At 37.9% G+C, this 26,138-nt stretch overlaps 1 long non-coding RNA gene across 1 annotated transcript in view; it reads right to left on the bottom strand.

Moving 5' to 3' along the window:
• Positions 1-26,138, bottom strand: part of LOC135706459 (uncharacterized) — a 364,550-nt gene that overhangs the window by 162,971 nt on the left and 175,441 nt on the right. The window contains exon 2 of the long non-coding RNA XR_010518171.1: positions 2,281-2,733. This is a non-coding gene — a long non-coding RNA (uncharacterized LOC135706459). The remainder of the gene's footprint in view (positions 1-2,280; positions 2,734-26,138) is intronic.

Raw genomic sequence — 26,138 nt, forward strand, 5'->3', positions numbered from 1 at the left:
AGATTCAAAGTTTGCGAGTTTGAGTGTTGTTGCATAAACATTTTTGTAAATTTATTTTATTTATTTTTTGTGTCTTTTAGCTTTGAAATCACTGTACATCAAAATAAAGTCGAAAAAAGTTGTTGGTGTTTTCATAAAAGTTAAAGAATAACTCGAAAAACCTGTTTTAAGGTAGTTCGGAGCGAAAATTAGCTATCCCAAGTAACAGTTTGAGTTTTATGATGGTTCTGAAGACCATGATTTAGATTTGTAGCATGCTTTAATACCATAGTAAAACTTGCAATGTTACTTGGGATATCTCATATGTTTCAAGACATAGAGATGTGTCCTCGACAAAGTTTCTTAAAATTTTTAGTTCTACAACTTTGCCGGAGGCGTAATGCGTCTATCTGATTTGTTTAAAAAGTTAGATTTTCTAAGTGTAAGCCCCCTTAATAAAAAAAAACTAGTGTATAGTCCAGACAACTTCACCGAAGAAACTTAGATCGTAGGGCCCTCGTGTTGCTTCAACAGAGGAAGCAGACGCTTTTTGAGGTAGATCTCCCCGTTTACAGTTCCGGTAGTCACGAACGTTGCACTTCGTTTGCCACATGAGCAGATCGCTTGCCAAATCATGTATTTCTTGGCAAACTTTGAATGTAGGTTTCTGCTGCCTTACTTCCTCTGGAACATCAACCTTGTGCTGGGCGGTGAAGAACAGTAGCCCCGGAAGCTGCCAGAAGTCCGCCTTGACGTAAGTCTCATAATCCATGATGAGACAATGAGGCTTCGTCAGCATCTGGGTGTACAGTTTCCGGGCCCGTGACTTTCCCACCGTATTTTGCTGTTATTCACGATTTGGAGCCTTCTGCACTTTGTACGTATGCAGTCTCTCCCGGTCCTCTGAACGAAAGACTTTGATAGATCCAACTTTTTGGCCACATCCCAGACCGAAGCATTGGAATTCCGCTTAAACGCTTTCACGACACGCTTGTGATCCTGATAACTAATAGAATCCATTCTGTCCGCATTTGTCATTCTGTTCGATGTTCAGAGTTTCGTAGTAACGTTTAATCACACGACTCAACGTTGACTGGAAGATTCCGAGTTGTTTTCCGATGTCCCGATGAGAGAGTTGAGGATTTTCCAGGTGCTTGCGCGAAATCAATTCGCGACGTTGCTTTTCGGGTGACGACATTTTTTCCAACTTTCGAAAAACTGACAGCCATAAAAATACAGTGTAAACAATACAATCTAAACTACTTCTTCACAAATTTTCAAGAGAAAATACCCAATGGGTAATTTTCAAAAGGGTTTTTTTCCGTGATGCAATTTGATGTGGGGCACCCTTTACATGTATTGAGTTCTCTAAGAAGGATCTCACTAACAGTACACTAGCAATATAATTTTACACACACTAGCGTATACTGTCATGTGCACGGTACGAATCAAACATCCATTCATGAGTAAAAGTGAACCCATTGTCAATAAAAGTGGCACTACTAATTAATGAGTTATTTATTAGACCAGTTAAGTAGTATCTGTTAGCTACTGTTAACAGAAACTCATTGTTTTCATCATTAATGAGTAATGCGACTTTTATTGAAAATGGGTTAACTTTTACTCATAAAAGGGTATTTTACTGTTACCGTGGAAGCGTAGGGTTTGTTTCCGTTTTGTTGTTTATTTTTACTTTAGAATGACAGTTCTTACAGCAAACAAAAAATTTCTCACAGCTAACAAAAAATTTCATCTCTCTAACACACGCAAATCGCACCAATACGAACCCGCCTGGAGAGGACTATATGTATTTTTCTCCATATATAACAATAGTTTTCAATTGATATTTATTTAAATTACGCTTTATTTATACCATGGGATTGATGAGAGATTAAATATCGTACCAAATTTCAGCGGTGTCATCAACTGCAGCACGCCCTGCCACCGAGATTTCCACCCTGTCCACAACGTGAAGACATTTCCATCCCCACTGTTGATAGCCAATCTTTCCATTTGGCATGCTAGACAACTAAATTATTTCCAGCAGAATCATATCCGACAATCATCCTGCTGTGGCTAGACCGAAAATTGCATTAAAATGTAGCAGAAACCGGTGACGACGACGACGTCGACTGTGTGGAGAAGGGCACTTTCCCAACGACCTCCGCCGTCGAACCAAGAAAAAGGTACTTCACCACGCTTTCGTACGGGATACAAAGGACCATCAACAAACCTCCAGTAGTGTTGCAAGCGAAAAAAAAAAAACTGAAAAACACCGGACAGGGAACCGAGACTACTTACTTGTTATATGTTCGTTATGAAAGGCCAACATTTGGTCGAGTTCAAAATATCGACGAAGCTCCTCGTGTTTTTCTCCGCTAGCTGCTGGTCAACAAAAAGCACTTCCCACTTTCCTCTCACACACTTGTTTCGGAGCCAGTTGTGTTGCTACGTTTGTTTTCTGTTTTCCTTTTTTTTGCGAGTAGAATTTTCTTCAACAACTTAGGCACACGGGTGGTGAAGCTTTTATACCTTCCTCTTTTCACCGGAAAGTGAATGAGGCTTTCCTTGCTTTTTATGCTATTTTTGTTTCAAATTTTCTGATAGTATTTACTCGCTATGATTATGCTTCCTTCTGTTGTTGTGTTCTTGCTCCGGTCCAGTTCCTGTGCCTTGACTACTTGCTGCGCATCCGACTGGAAGGTTTTTGTTTCCTTTTCATTGAAAGTGGTGGGGAATCATTTTACAATTCACCTGGAAGAAAGACGAGAGAGAATAATGGAATATTTACCATGGAGAGTAATTGAAAGATAAGGAACAATTCGAAAGTCAAACGGCTATAGTGGTAGCATGCGAAGCACGAGTTGAATCGCTAAGTATTATTACTGAGCTTAAAGGGGGTAATTCAAAGTGATGGTACACGGTTTTTAAGTCATTCGGTGGGAATTGAGTGGTCAAAGTTTTTGCAGACAAGTAACAGATAGTCGAATCCATTGTCATCGTTAGCTCCATGGGTATCATTCCCATTCGAATACGAAACAAAAAAAAAGAACAATAACGATCGGCAATTGGCAGAGGCGGAAATGGCAAATGACAGCCATTTCCATTCATTTCTGTCTCGATATATTAGGATAGAAATGGTTCCATGGCTTCTTCCCTTACGCATACACGCGTACAGACAGATTTCCCAGCAGGTTGTTCAAGCCGATTTTCCGTTCGGTGTTTTTGCTCTTTTTTTCTCCCTTTGTTGTCATCATCAGTCAAACCGTATATGTATGCTGAACACTTGTAATAGTCTTTGAAATGAGCAAAAATTGCTGTACCATCGATTTTTTCGTTTTTTTTTGCCTTCTCAAACCATCAAAACTTGGCTTCAGAAAGGAAGCCGCTCTTCCACAGGATTTGGTGCTTTGTGAATTGAAACGATGATGGTGAATGGAAGCGAAAAGAACACCCAAATTAGAGGAAAGCTCACATAAGCGGAGCTTGGAACAAAGGATCGGTTGGTGATTTCGATTTGAACCACTACCAAAGCGGAAATCCGAGGCGAAGCAATTTGCTGTTTTCGTTTGCGGTCTGAAGGAACCTAGTTTCCTGTGATTCCTGGACTGGGAGACGATATTTCTTTTGTATCGTGTGTTTACTTGGCAGCAATTAGTCTGAGGTTGACAGTACCTCACATCCAATTAAAAACATAAAACGTCTCAAACTGGAACATAATTATATTTGACGCGTTTTAAATTGATTGATTTGATTGTTTAGCAAACCACAGAACCACATCCCCTTAAACATTTAAAGCTGAATAAATGCTTTATCAATCAAACATTTAAGAAAAAAACATACATATTTGTTTGCTTGTGATTGTTGTGATTATTGTGTGCAGAAATTTATGTCACTGGATGATTAAATATTTATGATTCGTCGGTATAATATTGGTCTTAATTGGATGATTGATGAGCAGGAACAAATAAGCTAAAAGTCGATGCAGTTAAATCAGTCCGATGTCTTTCTATGTTGGTTTCTGTGACAATTTTCGGCTTTCGGAGAAAGTAGATGGTTTGCCTAAGGTCTCCTATCGGGTCCGTGATAGGGCTGCCAAACACTTAGAAATTATTATTTTTACACGAGACGTAATTCAGCTTTGACGTAAATCATGGAACGTAAACAAACATGGCATGTAAAATTAAGTGTCCTGAAACTGAAACATATGCAACTCGATGAAAAGTGCGTTTGATTGAATTGATTTTCTCGTCCTTTTCAACTGATTCTTATGTCAAAAGGGCCGCTTGCATGTGTCGGTCTCAGAGCACTGAAATTTACATGTCTTTTTCGTAGTGTGCATATTAGTGTAGTGTAAACAGACGCTCCCGTTCGGCGAAGCACTAACTATGGTACAAATAAGCTGAAATGTAACCCCTTTTAGAGTCACAACACAGAACTGGAGATATCTAGACTAACATTTGAAAGGGGCGTAAGAGCCAAAATGTAAACAAACCATATTTTGCCACATATAGAGAGAATAGTTCACAAACTACTCGATAAACACGAAACAGTAGAAGAAAATATCACTTCAAATCACCAAAAACGTTTCTTCTTACATGGCGTATTTCCAACTTTCAAATCTATGATGAATATGGTTGTTACGCCTTGCACCAGAACAACGAATTATATTGTTTTAATATGCCAAACGTATTGACTCTGTAGTATCTAGTCACGCCCGATTCATTTGAAACGCATCCGATTGACATTTCACGTGTAAACAACGAACAAAAAGAAGACCAAAAAATCTCCGGGCGTAATTTCACTCTCACAAAATTTGCGAACGAAGAACCAAGGCGGAACAACAAACAAAAAATCCCGAGGGTGTACTTCCACGGCGTATCACCAGTGTTGGCAGTTCAAAGGGTGGAAGATCTGGGGGGGAACAACATGTATGAAATTTGTATGATGTTTTCTTCTCAATTTCACGACAAAGAAAACTTTTTTTGAGTTTTTAGTGATGCACGATGATAGATTACACTATTAACTATATGTCAAGCTTATAAAATCAACCAGAAAATGGAAAGTCGTGAAATAGGATTAATTTTTAGGTCAACAAAATTCAGAAGCGATTTTCTCGATATGGTCATTTTGGAATTACGCCCTTTTCAAATGTTAGTCTAGATATGATATAAAATTTACAAAAACGGAAATCTTTATACACTGGAACCTCTATTTACGAACCTCGTTATTTGGAATTTACTTCGTAATAGGGTTTTGAAAAGATTGTCAAATACCCCATAATATTGGTATTTTTTTGATTCGGAGTGAACAACTTGCAAATTCTGTCAAATACCGCACAATATGGGTGTGTTTTTAATCAGAGTGACATGTAGGAACCGGAAATCCATGTCTGACGCCATTTTGAAATCACAGATGGCTACTTCCGGTTACCGAAAAACATAAGATACTTGACAGAGTCTGCTGCCAAGCGCAGCGTTTGTTTTGACAATTTTCGCTGTCGCGTATGAGGGAAATTAACAAATGAGTTCATTATGGATCGTCACATATACATTTGTTGAGATTCATCAATGCTTGAGTTTCCAACCCAACATTTTCGAAATTGAAAGCGACCCTTAAAACAAAAAAAAAAGAAAAAAATTAATTTTGGCAAAAATATTATTTTGCTTATTATCGATCTCAGAGCCTAAAACCTCGATTTTGCATGGAGCAATAATTTGCCATCGATCTTAGAGTGAAAAGCAACACATGACGTTTTACAACGCTATATGTGTGTATAATGAAAATAATCTTTTAGCATTTTATACTCAAAATCATCCACACCAAGATGAGAATGCATATTTATATTGACAATAACACAGGTGATAATCGTGATATTGAACATCCATTCGCGAATCAACAAAAACAAATGTTGTCTTCGAAACTCAGCGGTTGCCTTGATCAAAAGAATGTTGCCATGTCAAAATTCAAATTCATGCAGGTAGTTAGTTACCTTACCTTTTAATGATGCCTTGATTTTTAGCTAATTTAAGTGTAGAAGACATGATTTATTATTGACGTTGATGATGAGTCCCACCGCAACTGCGCGCAGATCATCATTCGGCGTCGGCGCCGGTGGTGTAGCGGTAAGGACAGGGTAGGCACTAACAAAATGAATAATCATGAGTTTTAGAAATGGCATTCAACATTGCAATCCTCAAGTAGGGATATCGTACTGAATGCCTAACAATTTAGATGCGCTTTTGAATTAGTTTTGTAAATTGGTTCACAACCAACAACAAACATTGGCCAGAAATGCGCTGCTCACGTATGCAGTTAAGTTTAGTTAAGTTTAACTTAAGAATCAAAAAGATTTTCAAAGATCAGAAACTTATATTATACTTACCAAGTACCTGCTGGTGACTTCACCATTCAAACAGTTCCGTAGCTATTATGTTTTAAGCAGTACCGTGGACCCCCGATAATTTGACCGTTCTTAATCTGAACACTTTTTGGTTTTACCGTATGCGTGATAATGTTTGCATCATCTTACAAATAAGGTTCCCGTTTCACATGTGCATACAATGCCATGGTTTTCTTTGCATGCACGTAACCTATAGCTCATACCTAGGGACATCCCACTCTAAACTTTGTATTTTTCCTAATATACATATGAAAATCTTAGTGATATCTAAGATACCCAAAAATACTTAAAAATACTTAAGAAATATCTAGCGTTAGTTTATTTGCTTGGTTGCTATGTCAATTTGATTTGCTTGTTTATCCAATGTCAGGCATTTTGTGTGGATATTGGTTTATTTGTTAAACAATTAGCATTCATTTGATTAGGAGCGTAAACAGCTATAGGTGTCCCGGACCATTTTTGGTGTAATCTGTTCACCATGTACCAGAAGAATTAATTCTGATAGGCATTGAAACCTTTTGTTGTTATTCGTTCGAGTTCCATCATTTGTATAACGAATCTAATAGTGAACTTTATGTTGTTCTTTTCCGCTCGGTTCTTGGCTGTGTGACTATGACAATGCCTGATAAGAACATAATTGGATGTACGAAATCATGTGACCATACTATCACCCATATTCTCGTCCGGACAGTATTTTAAACGAGAATATGGGCGTATTACGGAAACGCAGATCTCGTAGCTTTCCACCTTCTAAACGCAGAATATTCTTATTACAGTAGATAATAAACCATAAAGGCCACTGGACACAGTATAAGCAACATAGTTAGAATTATTTAAATGAACGGGTTTAGTTCTCTTTATTTTCCTACGTATAATTTAAACAAGTAAAACGTTGTGTTCAATGTGATATAATAATTGCATTAATTTTTCAAAATAATCAATACAGTAGTTTATTCAAAAGGACTGTCAAAAGGGCCAAAAGCTTCCGGTCAGAAACGAATCACGATCATTCCCATTCAACACACGGTAGATCGACAAACTTTTCCTCCTGCATTTGCTCAGGTCTGCAACACGTTTTCACGGCTTCAGATCCTCGATACTGCAAAAACAAAATCGTAGTAAGATGATTCACTGCTTGGTAATTAACATGTTTAGAAATAAGGTGAATTCCGCCCTGAGCGATGTTTCACGCGCAAGGCGAAATTTTGCGACGGTACGAGAGGGAGAGAGAGAGAGAAAAGTACTAGTTGTCTCTCTCATGCCATCGCTAATTTTGCTCCGGTCAGCTAATGCACGCATATATCTGAATATACCAATACTCATCATCGCAGGATCTTTGTGCACCGAAAGGGTATATGTGAGTCAATACAAACTTTGAGTTCAGTCGATCGGTAAATACCGTTAAACTTGTACTGAAAACATCATTATTTGTAACCAGCCCTTGAAGCATTTTTACAAGCTGAATCGCTGAAAAATATAACTTAAATAATTGTACTAATTTATACTCATAATGAAAATACTTAACACTCCTATTTGTATAAATACAAGACGACCGAAAACAACAAGTCAACAACAAACACATACACTAGCAACCGGTCATCAAAAAATAAGTGTTACTTCGATGGAAATTTAAAGCCATGGTTTAAAATACTTAAAAATACCTAAGAATACTTACGCGGGATTTACAAAAAATTTATTGAAATTAGGTATGAAGTTTAGAGTGGGATGCCCCTAGGCTCATACCGTAGTAGGCTGTGTAAAAAAAAAATATTTACTTAGTTTGACAGTTGCACCATGACGAAGTGGCAGCGTATTCGTGATTTGTCCCACGCGCAAATGTCGTAAAAAGACATTTCAATCGCTGTTGGAGTGTCCCGGTGGACCGTCAAAAGGGTTTTAGACCGAGAAAAAAAGGACAACTATTCGCGAAGGTGGCCACAGGTCGTCCGAGGTCAGTTCGGGTTCCGAGGGTTATCGCTGCGAAGGATATGTGGCCGTCATCCAGCCCCGATCTTAATCCGCTGAATTACTCAATATGGCGCGTCATGAAGGCCAAGGCCTGTTCTAAACGCCACCCGAGTACAGCAAGCCTCAGACAAACATTGACCCGTACCTGGGGAGAAATGGTTCCAGACTACATTATTAGAACCTGCCGTGCATTCCGGAAGCGTGTGGAGGTCGTATTTGCAGAAAGTGGAAACTCGATCGATGATTAACATAGTTTAAGACTCTGAGAAACATCCCCCTTTAAATAAATAAAAAAAAAACTCGAAAACGAAATTTTTGAGATTTTTATTAATTTTGACATTGCTCAATGGTGCAAACATTATCACGCATACGGTAACCCCGCTAATCTGCACGCCGTGCAATTTAAAAATTACTCAAACGTCATCTAGCACATGGAATAGAGTGAAACAAAACGGAACGATGCAAAACGGAACGCATAATAAAAAAAAACAGCAAATAAGGCTACCAGAAACTCAAATTTCTTATGGTCATAGGGTTTTTTCCTTGATTTGTTTTCCGTCGATCAAGTTTTCCGTGCTGAGCACCAATGTTACCGACGCCAGGAAGGCAACTCCCAAACCTATAGACCCATCAACTCATGAACCCTACCTATAGACCCATCAACTCATGAACCGAGGACCATCGGCTTTACTTCCCTTCGAAAGCCTTCGAAAGGAAGGCGTGATCGGGGATGTTATGCCTCAGAACATCCCGGTGGCGCCGACTAGGATAGAACCCAGGCATGCTGGGGTGCCGGTCATTAGAAGTTCTAACTAAAAATAAATCCCATATGCATGAAGTGTCGTTCAGATTAACGGGGGTCCACGGTATTGTTGGATATTTAGACAGCGCAAAAATTTCCCTTTGATACCGGCGCCATTCTCTAAATCTGACAATACTGCGATTAAAACCATTTACCCAGAATCTGGGTGGATTCTACTCATCATAACAAATCTGGTTTACCCAGATTTTGAGAACTCCTTACTGCACATAAGAAAGGGTACAATTTACCCAGTCTCTGGGTAGAATCATAATAGCGTGTAGAAATAAATTAATCCTACTCAATTTAGGCTCTGAACAATTTGGTGGATTATTTTAACTTTTGGTTAAAATTTGACAGATAGAAAGTTATCGATTAGCCCTGCTATCCGAGCGTGGTTACTTCTGACAGACAAGAAGTTGAATTAGGACAACTTTGGCTAAGTTCTTCTCAAAAACCGATCGATCAACAGCACAGGGATTTTTGAATATAGAAAATAACTTTCGAAATGTCACTTTTAACCACGAGTTAAATTTAACTCGGCAAATGGTTCACAGCCTTAGAGATGTTTGCATGGATCGTGTGCCGTCAACATCTGTCAATTTCTTTGTTAGCTAATCATCCATACTCTCTGGATCGTTTTATTTACTGATTAATGATGTCTGGATGTTCCAGCTTAAAAGAAGGGCCTTCTAGTATTTCTTTCTTGAGGAATACTTCTACAAACAAATATTGCAAATTTCAGCTAAGCAATACCGAAGCTAACTAAATTTGAAGAAAGTGGATGCCTATGCACAAAATGTGAACAATAACTTTAAACGTTGATTTCTCGTAAATATCACGGTTAGAAAAAAGTAACCAATGGTTAGTTCTTTTCACTCAAAGCAGAACTACTCAAATTTGGGTAGAATCCATCCAGATCTGTCAAAACTGAACCTACCCAAAAATGGGTAAACTATGTTGTAAGTGTCAAGTTGATAAATGAACAAAGTCGATCGGATTCATGTCAATGTTGTCAATTTGTCATCTTGTAACTCCCAACATAGTTTACCCATTTTTGGGTAGGTTCAGTTTTGTTCGATCTGGGTGGACTCTACCCAAAGTTGGGTAGTTTTAAAATAGCGTGTAGTGCAGGAAGCCAAAATTGGGTAAAGCGGGTCAAAGTAGTTTTCATTTACAGTACAATTCATATGCAATAGTCCACTCGATTTCTACCCAAAAGTAAATAAGTTGTACCCAAAAGTAGGTAAATATGATTATACTCAACGTTGGGATCCCACACTTTACTACACTTGTTGGGTGATTTTACTCCTCCGAGTTACATTAGAAGGAGAAAAGAAGACAAACTAATCAAAAGTAGGTAAAAGTGAATTGTCCGCTGGGTCACTTTTTCTTACCATGAAGACTCATTCTGGCAAACCGAGAGATAATTTGCTCTAGCAGATGATATAGTTAGTTTGAGTGGTCGTGTTGTAATTCGTGAACAATCGACACTTAAGTGGATTGTTTACGTTTGGCTTGTATGCCTTTTTATATGTTGCTGGAGAACGTTCTGGTGAACTGAAATCTGCACAGTAAGAAAAATGGACCAACAATTGAGTTCATTTTCACTAAAATTAATAAAAAATACAAAATTTTGAGTAATCCTGATCAATAATGAAAATTACCTAAAGTAGGCGATGGATCACACACAAATGACAGCATCGACGGCAGTGCAGGATGCTATGACTTTCTGCTTTGAATCGCACCGTGTTTTATTAAAATGAAATAAATTGAAAAATATTTCAATTTATTCTTCGTTAGTTCTTTTATGCAATGCAATTTACAAAAATGTATCTTTAAAACAAATACGGAAAGTAGGGGAATTTACGTATTCTCGTCAATCTAAGCAGCGTCTGCACTTCTACAAGCATTTTCTCAGCGTCACGCACATATATGATGTGTCTGTTTGTTTACATTCATCTGCTGCTTGCTTCTCTATCCATTCCAATCGACAGAATTTTTCAAAACGTTTTGAAAGCGTTTTTACAACGCTCCAAACTTCTCAGGTGAGTGTGACTATTGTCGGCAGCCTCTTTTTCTTCGGCAACCTTCCCATTAGAACTGCGTGTTAACCAGCTGTTCTATTATAGGCAACTCGAAATCAACCCCATTTTGTAGTGCGTATGCTTTATTTGAAGAAAAATGTAGTATTACTGGATTGCTCGATCGTTCAAATATAATCAGATTGAAGCTGAAAGGCTAAACAATCGTTTGGACACATTCAGGGAAGTGCGTTGATGGGAAAACATAGTGAAATTAACGTTTAAATTTTGGTTGCCGAAAACAGTCAATGGGTGCCGAACTATATCAATCCATGATGAAAAATATTACGTTTTGAACTTAACAATGATTCACTCAAATTTGAATAAAATTATTATAACTCAAAAGATTAGTAAATTTGAAGTAACGCCACTTTTCTGATAGAACTTAACATTGAGTTTTTTTTTTAAACTTAATTTTGTGTATTTTTTTTCTTACAATTAAGGTTAACGATTCTTAGCGTGTTAAAAGTTTGCTTCCTGTTATTAGGCAATCTGGTATGTAAAGAGGGATGGCAGATATAATCTGCATTTTCTTTTATTTGTTTGGTGCACCTTTAAGCTAATAGTAATTCAGGCGTTGAAATCAACTATAGTCATAACGTAGTTTAATATCATGACGTCAGGGCAGGCGTTTAAAATGTATGAGAAGTTTAATACTGTCTACAACTCCTTTTATTTTACTACATTTATGAATTGATTAAACGCTTAAATAACTTACTCTCTTTCTTCACTTTCTTAGTCCAAACGTGGAAGGGAACGCTCCCACGGTCGTTTTATGCTTTCCCTGATGTCTGACAGGGTTCATCGGCCAGGGGTGAACCTTCTAATTACACCGCCCTTACCTTTTCAAACCGCGACAAGAGTTCAGAAAGCGAGGGGTGGGAAACTTCCACTGTGTATGAAGTTTTCAACGTAGTAGAACGAATTCACATAAAAGGTGTGAAACCCAAGGAAGACTATCTTCTTCTACTAATAGAAAAGCTACTAATTTGTGGTTTGAAAATCGAACTTCGTAAATCGGGTATTATTTATTTCCCCATTTAACTTCAATACAAACTACTACGTGATCACGTTTTCAACTTGTTTGTGTATCGTGTATAACTAACAATTTTACAATTTTTACAATTTTCATGTTTTGTCTTATGTCCTAACTTTTCATGCATATCGGTTTTCAACAAAAAAAAAAAAAAAAACAACCAGCGCGACTTACTTTAGGAGGGTACTGTGGGGTACTGTATATTTCAAAGGCCATCCATAATATCGATAAAAAGGATACCTTTTTCCAATTTGCACTCCGGTAATTCCACTTATTGGAGATGGAAAATGGTCCCTTTCTCTGGCACAGCACCCCTAGGTAGGTAATACTAACTTTAAGGACATATTTTATATTAACAAACTAACACTTTTACCTCTACTAACACGTACTAACACTAAATTTTCAAACACTCGACTTTTTATACCACTAGGTAATAACTTACCTAAAATAGAAAAAAAAAAATATAAATTTGCAAAGAGAACCACAAACTTTTTTCACAACGGACAACCTCGATTGTAATAACGCGCCGCGCAATTCTAACTTCCTTGAAGTCTTGAACCAGAAAGATCGAATCAGTCCGACCGAAGTAACTAGAAATTTCTAGAATTTTAGGGAGCCTACAATTTTCCTGTTCATTTTTTGACTTGTCCCCCATTGTTCAACCCGAGAATGATGTTTCTTCCCTAGTTTGAATTTACAGTGTAAGACATACTGGAGTAGACCCAATTCATTTGCTTAGAAAATGAACACCGATTGGTGACACACAGATGGGAGCACTTGACTACCAAACGTTTACACACCGGGAGAGGGTAAAACTGTTGCGTCTTTTCAAAACATATGGGAATTCAAGAAGTGAACCATATTGTTAATTCATATGTGTCAACCGTTAGAAAAACACGTCATAACGTGGTGAAATGTGTTGAGCAGTAAAGTTTTTAATAAGATGCATAAACTCATCATAATATTTGAATGATTTAAAATCCCACCAGGAAAGCTCTACCCTACTATTACCTACAACTTCTCCTCAGACGTTTTTTTAATATACCGATTTCGATTGTTTTACATAAGGTATGTAGATATTGGTTAGGAAAAACTGAAAAAAAAAAATTAACTGGAAAATGTGTAAAGTTTCTTTCAAATCGAAGAAAGTCATGTCGAACCGATTTGCTAATTAGCGAAGAAATGCTTTTTTTATATCCTTGCGAAGAACACATTTATCCTACGCAATTTACTATGTACGGGAATTTACATATTCTCGTCAATCACGCACACATATGACGTGTTTTTTGTTTACATTTATCTGCTGCTTGCTTCTCAATCCATTTCAATCGACAAAATTGTTCAAAACTGTTTGAAAGCGTTTTTACAACGCTCTAAATTTCTCAGGTGAGTGTGATTGTTGCACTCACTCACAGACTGAGTAAGTTTTCCTCGATTTCCCACAAATATCTTCTTGGTTATAAGAAAAATCGAGGAAAATTATACTCAGTCTATGAACATACCCATAGACTGAGTAAAATTGACTTCAATTTTCCTCACATTCGCGCAGATTTTTGAGAAAACTTTACTCTGTCTATGACTGACCTGCGGTTTTACGAGTTTGAGTTAACGGATCTCAATTTGTAGTTAGGTTCAATAGCCGTGCACTGCATTAAATTAGCAATCAACTTGAAACAGAGCTGATCTACCTGCTGAGACATAATAGCCGAAAAACCTGGTTCTACGTCAGAAAAAATTAGATAAATAGAAAATCATTCATGCCGCACATTCAGGTGCCTTTTTCAAATGTGCAGTAATCCCTCCATTTATGTGGCGGGTGGTATCGTCTCGGCTGTTCTTCAATCAATTACGCAATTTGTTTGTATGTGAATAGAGTCAATCATAAACTAGTTATCTTCAAAAAATCAGGTTAATTTGATTGAGGACAGCCGAGAACGGTACCACTTACCGCATAAAAGGAGAGATTACTGTAATAATTTGTTTTCCGCCTTGTTATGAATGGCAGTCGTGTATCCTCGGGTGGTTTCCACCACTCCATTCATCCATTTCTAGCCAAAGCATACAACATTCCGTACTACGGCTGCGGTTCATTGAAACGAGAGCCATATTTTTTTTACTCCAAGCTCCAGATCCATTCAAGTCGTTGGCGCTCCCTATCCACTGATTCGACGTACCCATTGTTATTTCCGTTGTTTTCGTTTTGCCATGAATGTTGATTTATTGCAGCTCGTTGTAGGTTAAATTAAAGATTATTTATAACCTGTGAGCAGCAATCGACGAAAGCCATAAATCATGAGCTGCAGTTGAAAAGTATTTCTGAACTTTTGGCAATCAAGGGCTCCTGGTCGGCTGTCAGGCGCAGTGGATAGAATCCGGAAATCAAGTGAAAATTCTAAATTACGAGTTTATTACGGCAGGAAATTTATTGTGTTAATTTCAATCAAGAGTTAATCTACCACCAGAATCGAGATGTTTTATTCTTCCTTTTATTCATTTGAAAGCTATAAATTGACAAATTCTCCGAAAAAGCTCGATTAAAAAAAAACAGCATTCCAGGAACCATTCATTCGTCCAAACGGCCCCGTCTAGTTTGTGTTCTGCCAGAACGGTCCCCCTTAGTTTATAGTCGACCAGTGCAAATATTTTAAGCTTTTGTTTTATATCCCAGAAAGCATCGGAAACACATTCGCCCGGTTCAACTGCGCACTCACTGGATATAGGAGCGGATTGCGACGCCACCCGTTCCGAAAAAGTCCATTTCCGCCAATTCACTCTCAGTAATATTTTCATAAGGTAATTTCAAATTAAACCCGTTATTTACCGCTTCGGCCACACCTCTGGTTCCTTCTCCAAAGGGATTTGGAATCCAGTTTTTTTTTTGTCCATACCACCCACCTTCCAAAAGAGTGAACCAAATGAATGTTGAACATCGGCTCATATTTTATTACAAATTTTTGCTTTCTGCTGCCATTCCTGGCGAACCAAACTCTATCGGTGCTTTTGTGTGTGTGAGTGTTCACGGTGTGGCTACCATACGTTTCCGAACACGGAATGGATTTTTTTAGGCTCTCGGTGAATGGAAATTCGGACCTAGCCAGATCATCATTCCGCGCGTTCATGCACGCAAATTCCTATGCCAGACCATCCTTGCCATTTTTTTATTATTATTATTTCAGATCGTTGTCTGACCAGCTATCCGCTTTTGTTGCCCATCGTGCCCACTCGTGCAATAGAGCACATTTTTCTCCTGGCCTGCCAGTTATAGTTGGGATGCCAGCTGCAGATAAAACTAAGGATAAAGGTCTAAATAGAAGGGTTCCTCCAAAATGCTGACGGTGATGGGTTGGATTACCGGTCTGGTTAAGGATCTTATTAAGTAGGGTTATGATTTGTGTTTATAACATTCCTGCGACTGTCATTGTGCTGGCCACAAAATGTCTAAAGTAATGCAAAATAGACAAAGGTAATCCAGTGATGAACACTTGGAATGAAAAATTAAAAGCGATGATTGACAAAAGAGAGATGCGCAACAATTGTTTTTATTTTGAAAAGTCAGCAATTTGAAGATATATCTGGCCTAGTGGTTAGTATTGATGCACGCAGAAGGTCACGAGTACAAATCATCATTTATTGAATAGTCACGAATAACTTTCAAAGTGACTAGAATAATAAAAAATAAAAAATAAAGCACCTATCTCTAATGCGCGTGTGTTTCAACTTAAAGAAAGTTAGCAAACAATGGGGGAACCAGAGCGAAAAAAGTTCCTGAGAAACGGCTATTAATTTTTTCGTCCATAATTATGATCCTCTAATCCAGTCATTCTTTGAATGGCAGGACAATTTGTTTGCTCAGTTGATTTATGTTTAAGGTACACCAGGATGAGATGGGTTAATTTTGGAGGCAATTCTTTATTCGGGAGGACATTTTTTTTATCTTTTGTGTCTTCCTCGGGACCGCACCTAAATGTGTGAAATCGTCAACTTTAGTCAAGCTCTAACATAGATGTAATGAAAATGAATGCAGCCTGTGATGATTTGATTTTTATGTATTCATCAAGGACATTTTTTTGCTTGGTTTGGATCATCTTCAGGGCTAAATAGAGTCAAAAAGTTCAAATCCTGTATTATTATTATTGCAGCTCTGGGAGAATCAAATTAGAGAGATTTTCAGCCTTTAGCTGGTTCGTCTCTTCAAAATGAATAATTATACATTACATTTTATTCAAACTTCCTTTTTTAGGCAAGCTCCTCGTTTTCACTGATGAAAATGTTACTGGTAACTCATCTTCAGTTTCCTTAATTAAATTTACATTTTTTTCTGATCCGTCATTCTGGCAACCCTGGTTAGAAACAACCCGTTTAGCGCTTGCATTATCCTCCTTTTGCTTCGTTGACAGCCTTCGCTTGTTGGTGACGGTAATAAACTCATCCGACTCACTATTCGTTGAATTTACGTTACCATTGTTTCCATCGTTGTGGGCGTTTGGTGGTTTCTTTTGCTTGTCCTGATGATAGGTCGTGGTTTTGTTCGTTTACATGTAGCTCTCCACTATCACCACTGTAAGCTAGTGAAGGTGAATTGGTTTGTGCGGGGCCGGCGTCGTCTTAAATATCCGATCGCTCGATGATATTTGTTGTTCGTGTGGAACTAGCACACCTCTGATGTGCATGGGACTTCTTCCCACAGAACAGAACCATGTGGTCAAAGTGGTCTCCCCGTCGATTGTTAGGTACGAAGGAATTTGATTGTTGAGTCGCATTCGGACCACACGTTATAAACGCCTGGGAAGTAATTTTTCCATACTTCCCTGCTCATGGAGAGAATGGTGCCGTACGGTTGCATGTTCTATTTAATCACCGTGTTAGGTGTTTGACGAGGAAGATCATGAATTCGAACATTAACCGCTTCATCTTCTACGTACACAAGAATTTTGAACTCCTTTTTGTCACACTTCATGGTGTGCTGTAGATGGTGCGATTTATAGTAGCGCTTGGCTGTTGCTTCATCTACCATCTTGACATGAACACAATTCCGAACATTATGGAACTTAAGCTGGGTTTAGACAGGGCAAGTCAATTGATCAAGTTAGTTGAATTCAACTGACTTGAACGCAAATTGAATGTGTAAACCATGCCATACAACTGACTTGATCAACTCACTTGAATTGAAAAAAAGTTGAAACAGGCTCAGTTGATCATTTAACTTGCCTAGTCTAAACCCAGCTTTAAGTTGTCGTTCCAGCGGTTGGTACGCAAGATCACCAAGAACTTCGAAACGGATCTACTATTCCAGAGCTCGAACATGATGGCCCCATAGGAAACTGGAGGGTTTATTTGGTAAGTCTTTTCAAAGACACATATTCGTATGTCATTCATGAATTTTTCGAAATTGAAAAAGTGTGTTGCTATTAATAAATTCACTCAGTTTTATTCATTAAAAATCATCCAAAAAGATGATGTAATTCCAATCCTCAAAATTGTATCGTTTGTGTCAAGATTACGTTAGGGTTGATTTTTACAGAACCGAAGCATGTAAATTTCAATTATGAAAAAAAAATCAACTTGTATATTAACAAGCTAATACAACAATATGTTATACAACATGCTGCCTTCTGGATACATGCAGTAAAACGTAAACTCACACTTTTATTCTAACTGTAACTGAATCCCATACCAAAAATTTCCAATTAGATCTTCTTTCCAGAAATTTGTTTGGAAAAATGGCCTCCCATAGAACATTTTGAATTCAATACCAATTTCAGCGATAGGAAAGGCTGATTAGACTTGTTCCTCGGGGATGTTTGAGCCCTCCTTGGTTTCTCGAAATCCTGAGCAGACTTTTTTCAGGTAAGTTTTAACAAAGTATCGTCTAGACGGAACGTAATGTTATAGTTACTTCTGTGTCAGATAGTTCCCGCCTTGAGAAAAGTTCTTCAGATTGACAAGACCTATCTTAAGGAACAGAGTTTAGTTCGTAGTTCACTTACTATGCGGCACTAGTGTGACATTTATTTTGAATTGTTTGCCCTAACTTAACATCTTGACTAGATAGAAGGTTCCCGCCTTTGGTAAAGTTGTCCAGATGAACAAGACCTATTTTATGGCAAAGATTTCAGCTCATAATTCACTCACCAGGCTGCGCTAGTGCAACATTCATGTTTACATGTTTACCCTAACATAAAATGTGGTCTAAATAGAAGGTTTCTGTCTTCGGTAAAGTTGTTCAGATGGACAAGACCCTAAGGTAAACAGTTTAGTTCAGAATTCACTCACCAGGTGGCGCTAATGTGCTAATCATTTTTAATTGTTTTCCTAACTAACCATCTTGAATAGATAGTAGGTTCCCATCTTCGGCAAAGTTGTTCAGATGAACAGGGACTATTTTATTGTAACAGTTCAGCTTATAATTAATTCACCAGCATGTGCTACTGTGACAATAATTTTGAACTGTTTGCCGTAACTTAACATATGGACTAGATAGAAGGTTTACGTTCTCAGCAAAATTTTTCAGATGGACAAGACCTATCTAGGTAAGGAGATCATCTCAGAAATGACTCTATGTGGCGCTAGGTGATTTTAATTTTGAATTGTTTGCCCTAACTGAACACATGGACTAGATAGAAGGTTCCCGTCTAGAGTAAAGTTGTTTAGATAATTCACTCACCAGCTCGCACTCGTATAACATTCATTTTGAATTGTTTTCTCTAACTTAACATCTTGATTAGATAGAAGACTCCCGCCTTGGGCAAAGTTGTTCAGATAGACTTGACCTATTCTATGGTAAAAATTTTAGCGCAGAACTTACTCATCACAATGTTTTGAGCTTTTTGGGTTCACTTGACAGCTTGTCTAAAACCTTTTATCTGCTTTTGGCAAAGTTTTTAAGATGTACTAAAAAAATCATGGGAATTGGCTCAAATGGTGGCCTATGGATCTAAGATAGGGCCCTTCGCTAAAAATCTGCTCTTTTTCAATTTTATCTAGGCAAACGCGTCATTGGGACGATAATAATGGATATTTTTGGTCGCTTGAACATTTAGTCGATTGCTGAATTTATTTATGGGCCCAAATTAGGGGCATTTAGGCCAACATTACAAACTTTTGCCCTATATGGTAATCATATATTATATATGAAGCTTTTATGTGACATTTAAACTAATTAGAATATCGCTCTATTTGGCAATTTGGGTGAGAAAAAAAACCATTAGTTGTCAACTCTATTTAGAAGATTCTTGTCCTCTAGATTCATCTTGTCCATCTGAACAATTTTTTCCAAGACGGAAACCTTCGATCTAGGCCATATGCTATGTTAGGATAAACAATTTAAAATGAATGTCACACTAATGCTGCCTTGTGAGTGAATTTTGAACTAAACTCTTCACCTTAGGATAAGTCTTATCAATCTGCAAGCAATTAAAGCAATTAAAATTGAAAATCCCACAAGCGCAGCCTGATGAGTGAATTTTGAACCAAACTCTTTACCTTATTATCGAATGACCCAAGAGTGTTAAAGTGACTATAATAAATAAAATCTACATGTCCAATAACTAATACTGAGATATACATCAAACGCGCATTTTCAACTATGAAATAGGTTGTACTCAGCTTAAAAGCTGTAAAATAGATTTTAAGAAGCGTTTGAGCAGAAGCGTTGACAAATGTGGGATTAAGAGCTGCCTTATGTGACCAAAACTAGCCGCTTATGTTTGACAGATTAACTTGTATAGCGGTTGTGTAAAAGTTGCCACATATAGAATAATGTTTCAATACAGCTTGAGGCTGTAAAATCGAAATTGATAAAGCGGTTACATATACAGCAACTGTTAGTAGGGAAGTAATCGATCAAAAATTTATACTGCACCATTTATATTGGCATCTCCATAGAAATTGGGTGACTTAAGTAACATCGAAAACTATTTTGATCGGAAGGTAATTACGTCAAAAAGCAATTTGGCTGGTAAATAAATTTAAAAATGGGATTTGATCCTATATTCGGACAGTATATAGTGTAATAGCAGGAGAATCGATTGACACTGATAGCTCGACTTTGTTTACCTTTGTTACATTCGACGTAATGAAAATTTGCTCTTGATATGTTTCACATCAAAGATGCGTCTTCTTCTTCAACTTCTTCGCATTTCAAGCTTATTGCATATCGCATATTAGCTTATTATGTGCTCTCAACTTATTGTTCTAGATGCACTTCTACAGTTATTAATTGAGCGCTTCCGATGTCTGTACCATTTCTGCGTTAGTATAATTGTGTTGCAAGTACAATCATACTCTTTGCCCAGGGAAGTCGAGAAATTTTCCAACCCGAAACATTCCTAGACCAGACCGGGAATCGAACCCAGCCCCCTTCAGCATGGTCTTGATTTGTAGCTGCGCCTTTACCGACTGAGCTAAGGGAGGCCCCGATCGAAGATGCGTCACACATATCAAAACGGCAAGGCCTACTATGCAGCATTTAAGGGGCAAGATGATTCAGAAAACATCGGGTCAGTTTAAATCGTAGATTTAAACACGATGCTTCAGAATCCAAACGTTGAAACGTGGACATCTCGTACCGTACGTTCCGATTTTGGTAATTATATAATTGGTTGGTTGTTCGAAGCATCAAAGCTAGAAAGGTTAAGTGATGCTCCATTTTCTTCTGATGGTTGGGACATGAGCACAAACTCTTGTCCTAGTATTTTATGGCTTATGGCTATTTCGCCATTACTCGCTTTCTGAAAAGAGAAAAGGGAAAGGCAAAGGAGAAGTACAAAGGGAAAATGATTATGTAAACTCTATGAACATAAACAATATTTTTTAATTGAAATATACAATATAGAAATACATAACGGTAGTGGTCACTACCCGAGCCTTGTCACTATTATCAAGTCATAAAAAGTCACAAGCACTAAAATGTAAAGGATGCTGATGCTGATACTGGAAAATCCTTGAAGTTTGAAGTTGCCACGACTAGGGTTCGGTGGTAGATCTTATACCAGTAACGCACCACAAAAAGGTGATCCCCCAACGTTACTGGTTTGAAAAGATAAAAATTTACAAAATGGAACGAACTCATCAAGTTTAGCCAATTGAACCTGACAGGTGTTGATGTAGAAGTCCAAATTGTAGACGAAGCTTGACGAAGATCAACATTAACTAGTCCGGTTAATGGTAGTTGCGCGGAATGTCTTCCGTCGATTTGAGATAAACAAATGTTCGGATGTATGTAGTCGATTTTTGATGTGCATTGGCAAGCCTTTTCGTGACCAATAGTCAGGTTCAACGCTGCGACTCAACGAATAATGGAACTAATGATGGGACGAATGATGGGACGCCTCGTGGAGGTTCTACTTGGCTTCGGAACAGCTTCTCAGTGGCAAATAAAAAGGAACTAGAAATTGTCTCCTGGGCCTGGTTTTTGCCAGATCAGCAACCGATTATAGGTCAGGTTCGAACTGGAAAATTTTTCCAAGTCTGTACAAAAACCAAGTCAAAATTTCAACAAAAAATCTTAGATCAATATTTACTATTAAATGTTTAGGTCTCATTACCAAACTGTACTATGACGATCGATCTAATGTCCTTCGAAAAACTTCAGGATTCTTCAAGTCAAATAAATGTCAAGGATCAGAGATCTTAAGCAAAAAATTAAAGATGAATCATAAAAAATTCTACGGAAGCCTTATCGTGAAACTTTAAAGGCACACATGTCAGCTTCCACAAAACATACAAATTTGAAATTGCTACTCCTTATTTGCTGTGCTACACACTAAAAAAATCTGAATTTTACTGGTGATGTAAACATCCATGCATGCAAACATTCATGCATGTAAACTTCCTTTTCACGTAAACTAGCAGCTTGCAAGAAATGTTGCGAACAACGGTGGAAAGTTGCATACAATATATGGAATATTGCATGACATGTCTCATAAATTTACACGATTTATAATGTAAATTTGTATGATTTATGACGCTCCATTTATGTGCATCATAGTAACGGAAATTTACACTACTTTTTTTTAGCTGTGTACTGAGTAGCAAATTCAAATTTGTATTTTTGTGGAAGCTGACATTTGTGCTTTTGAAGTTTCATGCTAAGGCTTCCTTACCCAAGCAACACGGCTTGTCATAAAGAAGTTGAAAACACTTTGTAATGACTAACGCAAAGAATCACTAATACTTTAAAATACATCATTTAATACATTTATATAACCTAAAAAGCGCAAGATGCGGAGCTTATACAACTAAATACTGGTCTTATAACATGTTTTAAAAACATCATAAAAACCAACGACAAAAAAAAACAATAAAAAAAAACTTGAGCATGGGATTCGATCACTGGTCCTTGGCGGGGTAGACTTGTTACTACCTAACTAGACCAACACCGCTTGATGAAAGGTTTGTTATAAGTATCTATCATGTTCTTGCCAATGGCATGAAAATTGTTTTCTCGTTCAACACGCCTTCGATCCATCATGAAGACGTTTTGTTAATAGCAAAGCGTACATCTAATTGCCAGAATGTTATTTAAACGTATTTTCAACTCCTTATAAGACAACCTGCACATTTTCAGTTGTATTAATTTATGAGATGTCATAAAAAAGTATTTTCAACTTTCTTTATAACAAACTTCCGAATACCTCATAAGAAACTGTCAATCAATGCATGTCTGGATCAAATCAATCTGGACTATTTTGGAAAATGTTGAATCAAAGAAGTATGAAGAAAACATCTTTAAACCTCATATATAACGTGGGATGTTTTCTGCATCTCTTATAATACATTTATACAACAAGCCGTTCTAATTCTTTTTCAAAAAGATGTTTTATGTGTTACTTGGGTAGAGTATCACCTTAAAGCTGAGTTTTTTTTTTTCAAGAATCGGAAACTAACAAAATAAATTTAAAAAAATGTTGATATGTTCGAGAAGGACAGTGCCACTCTCCTTCCCTACGCTAGCTAAGCCTATGATTAATAAATGTCTTTTAGATGAAAGTTCATTCTCCAATCCAACAATCCAGAACTTCCCATGCCACGTCCTTGCAACTAGTGGTGATAGGAAGTATTATTAGTTGGTAACTTACTTAAAATCGATGGAGAGAAATGTACGACTCTGCATATGTAACACGGGCAGGGATAATATGTGTTAGTAGGCACGAAAGATGATAGGATAGAGTACGTTAGGCAAAGGATATTGACAATTTATCAAAGTTACATATTATTAATCTAGGCGACCCGTGAATACACATTTCATCCACTTTTAGCTCAACAGCTGAATCTTAATCGCCCTATAATCATCTTTATTAAACATTTCTATGCAACAAAGAAGATGAAATTCACGACACCATAACCCATTTATCGAACATTTTACTATACCATCTAACAGTCATCGTAAACATTGTATAAATCCCACTAGTAAGTTAAACACCCGCCCGTCATCGTCGCCGCTAAGCTCTCTCCCCCCGGGGAGGGAAAGAAAAGCTTTTTCGCTTATCTCGCACAGCCGGTGATGTTGTTGCTGCTCCGAAGAAAGCCTGTACACAAAGGGAAAGTAAAATTTATGTTTTTGATATTGTAACGAAAACGACTTCAGTTCAAAGCTGCCACCCTGCCACCACAGGATCTGGATCGCATTACTAGTCGTGTTTCAGCATGGTGGAAGGAAGGTGGGGTTTTCCCCTCTCTCAGAGCTTACCTCCGGCAGCCGTGCATTTTCAGCATCTGTTTCTTGTCTGCCTGTCGGCGACGACCGCGATTGGTGGATTTTCACTTGGCCTAACAGTAACATTGAGGGAAATGTTTCCCAGCTCCCTCTTCCGGTATTTTCCGATGCTGTTTAATGTCAACAACAACGAAAAAAGCGAACACAAGACACACTACGACGACAACGTGCTCCTGCAACGAAATTGACTCAGAAATGGGAAAGTCTGTTCAGTTTTCAGGCTCGGTGCAAGAAGTGAAAATTCTGAAATAATTTTACGAGCTCGTAAAAAGAGAAAGAATTTTCAAAATATTAAAAAGTTGTGCGTTGACTTTTATTGCCATGAGTTTTGGAAATAGCTTCATATGTATATTTGATAAAGGAGGCCAGTGCTTTGAGTTGTTCATAATGTTCTGTAAACTTCACTGCCGTACTGTCTTCACCTTCCTGGTTTATTACGTTCCTTATTGTTTGTTCTGAAGAAAGAGTTCTTTTAAGTTTATCGGCAGTTCCTCAAAGCTTCATAACTCTACCACTGATTGCTGGAAATTGTACTTAGTGTGGTAAACTTTAAGAATTTTAAACACTTTTTGTTTATAAAACACTGTTAAAACATTGTTTGAGTCAAACAATAATTAACAGTGCACGAACTTCAATTTCCAGGATGGATTTTATTTGTTGTTTATTAATTTATTTGATAAGGCTCAAACGAATTAACTTTACAGAGCCGAGGATTCGTGGCCACTATACAATACATCTTAAAACTATAGTCAAAAGGTACAACACAATAAACACTTTATCTTCCGCTATCTAAAAAGCCGCCCCCTCCATCAGAACTGGAGCCGCTTCCAGTGGTTTCATTGTATGGCAGTTACACCAACGGGGGTCAGATCGCTTCCATTGCAGCAATGGACGCAAAACGTGGTCAGCACTCACACACTCATCACGAAACGGTTGCTTTCCAAAGTCGACGACGCATCGACCGAAAGAACTGCTGATGAAGAACAATGAGGAGGACCACACAATGGTTGTTGCCGAGAAAACAGACGATCGCGTGACACACATTGAGAGTGGTCTGCTTTTGTCGACAGCCGAGCAGGCTTCCAGAAATCTCACGCGTACACAAATGCGACAGCGAGCTGTGAGACGGAGCGTCGCATGACTCTCAAATCCATGGTGTGCTACAATAATTGTACAAAAGAGAACGATGCGCGCGACAAGCTACACGCTCTCAACAAATTCGAGCGTTTCATTTTTTTTTTGTCTCATCGCATTGCTCTCTCAATGCGACGCATGTATTCAATCACATGCGACTGTTTCACTGAAACATCTCAATGCGCTCTCTCAGGGCACCATCGCCGTGCGCTGTTTCGCATGACTTGACTCTCGCGGTCCCATCATATCTGATGTTGTCGGGTGACGAGAGAAGGGACTGCAAGGGTTTGTTTACAGAAGACTTGTGTGTCCTGTTCGTATGTGTCTTTTGAAATGGGGTGAAGTTTTTAGATGGTTCCAGAAATATCTTCTAGTATAGATTCAAGCAGACTCAACACATGATTCCAGAGATATACTGGAATCACCGTAAGATCACCACTCATGATCCTAGGAAGACGCAATTGCTTGTCGAAAGGATGCTAAAGGAAGGTAAAGGAAGACTACGTGAGCGGTGGATGGCAACCTTACGGTAGTTGGAATACCGTTAGCGTGTTAGCACCCCAAATAATACTGGAATATCTGTGGAACTATGTGTCCTTCAACAAGTCCCTCTGCGGAAATCTTCTAAAATACATTTTATGGAGGCCTCTGAAGCTTTCAGCCCATTTGGAGGAAAAATGAACAATTTATTGCGCATTTGCACCAAATTAGACTGCCGCGCTAAAAAAAATCCCTCGGAATACTTTTACTCAGACCAGTAAAAAAATCAATGGACGATTTTGAATGTAAAACAGCACTATATTTTACTTACTTACTTACTTACTTACTTACTTACTTACTTACTTAGCATTTCCAGCCCAAAACGCAAACCGGTTGGTCATGAGTGTTTCCGATTTGAATGAAACATTTCTCACGTGTTCGCTGCTACTAATGGTTGCATTTTTCATTTAAATATGATTTTTTCCTCCAGAGTAACTTTTGAAAAGGGCGTATAAAAAATGGATTATTTTTTTTTCAAA

Source organism: Ochlerotatus camptorhynchus, unplaced genomic scaffold (genome assembly GCF_037179485.1).
Source record: "Ochlerotatus camptorhynchus isolate MF236.1 unplaced genomic scaffold, CSIRO-AGI_Acam_v1.1 ptg000280l, whole genome shotgun sequence".
Taxonomy (NCBI): Eukaryota; Metazoa; Arthropoda; class Insecta; order Diptera; family Culicidae; genus Ochlerotatus; species Ochlerotatus camptorhynchus.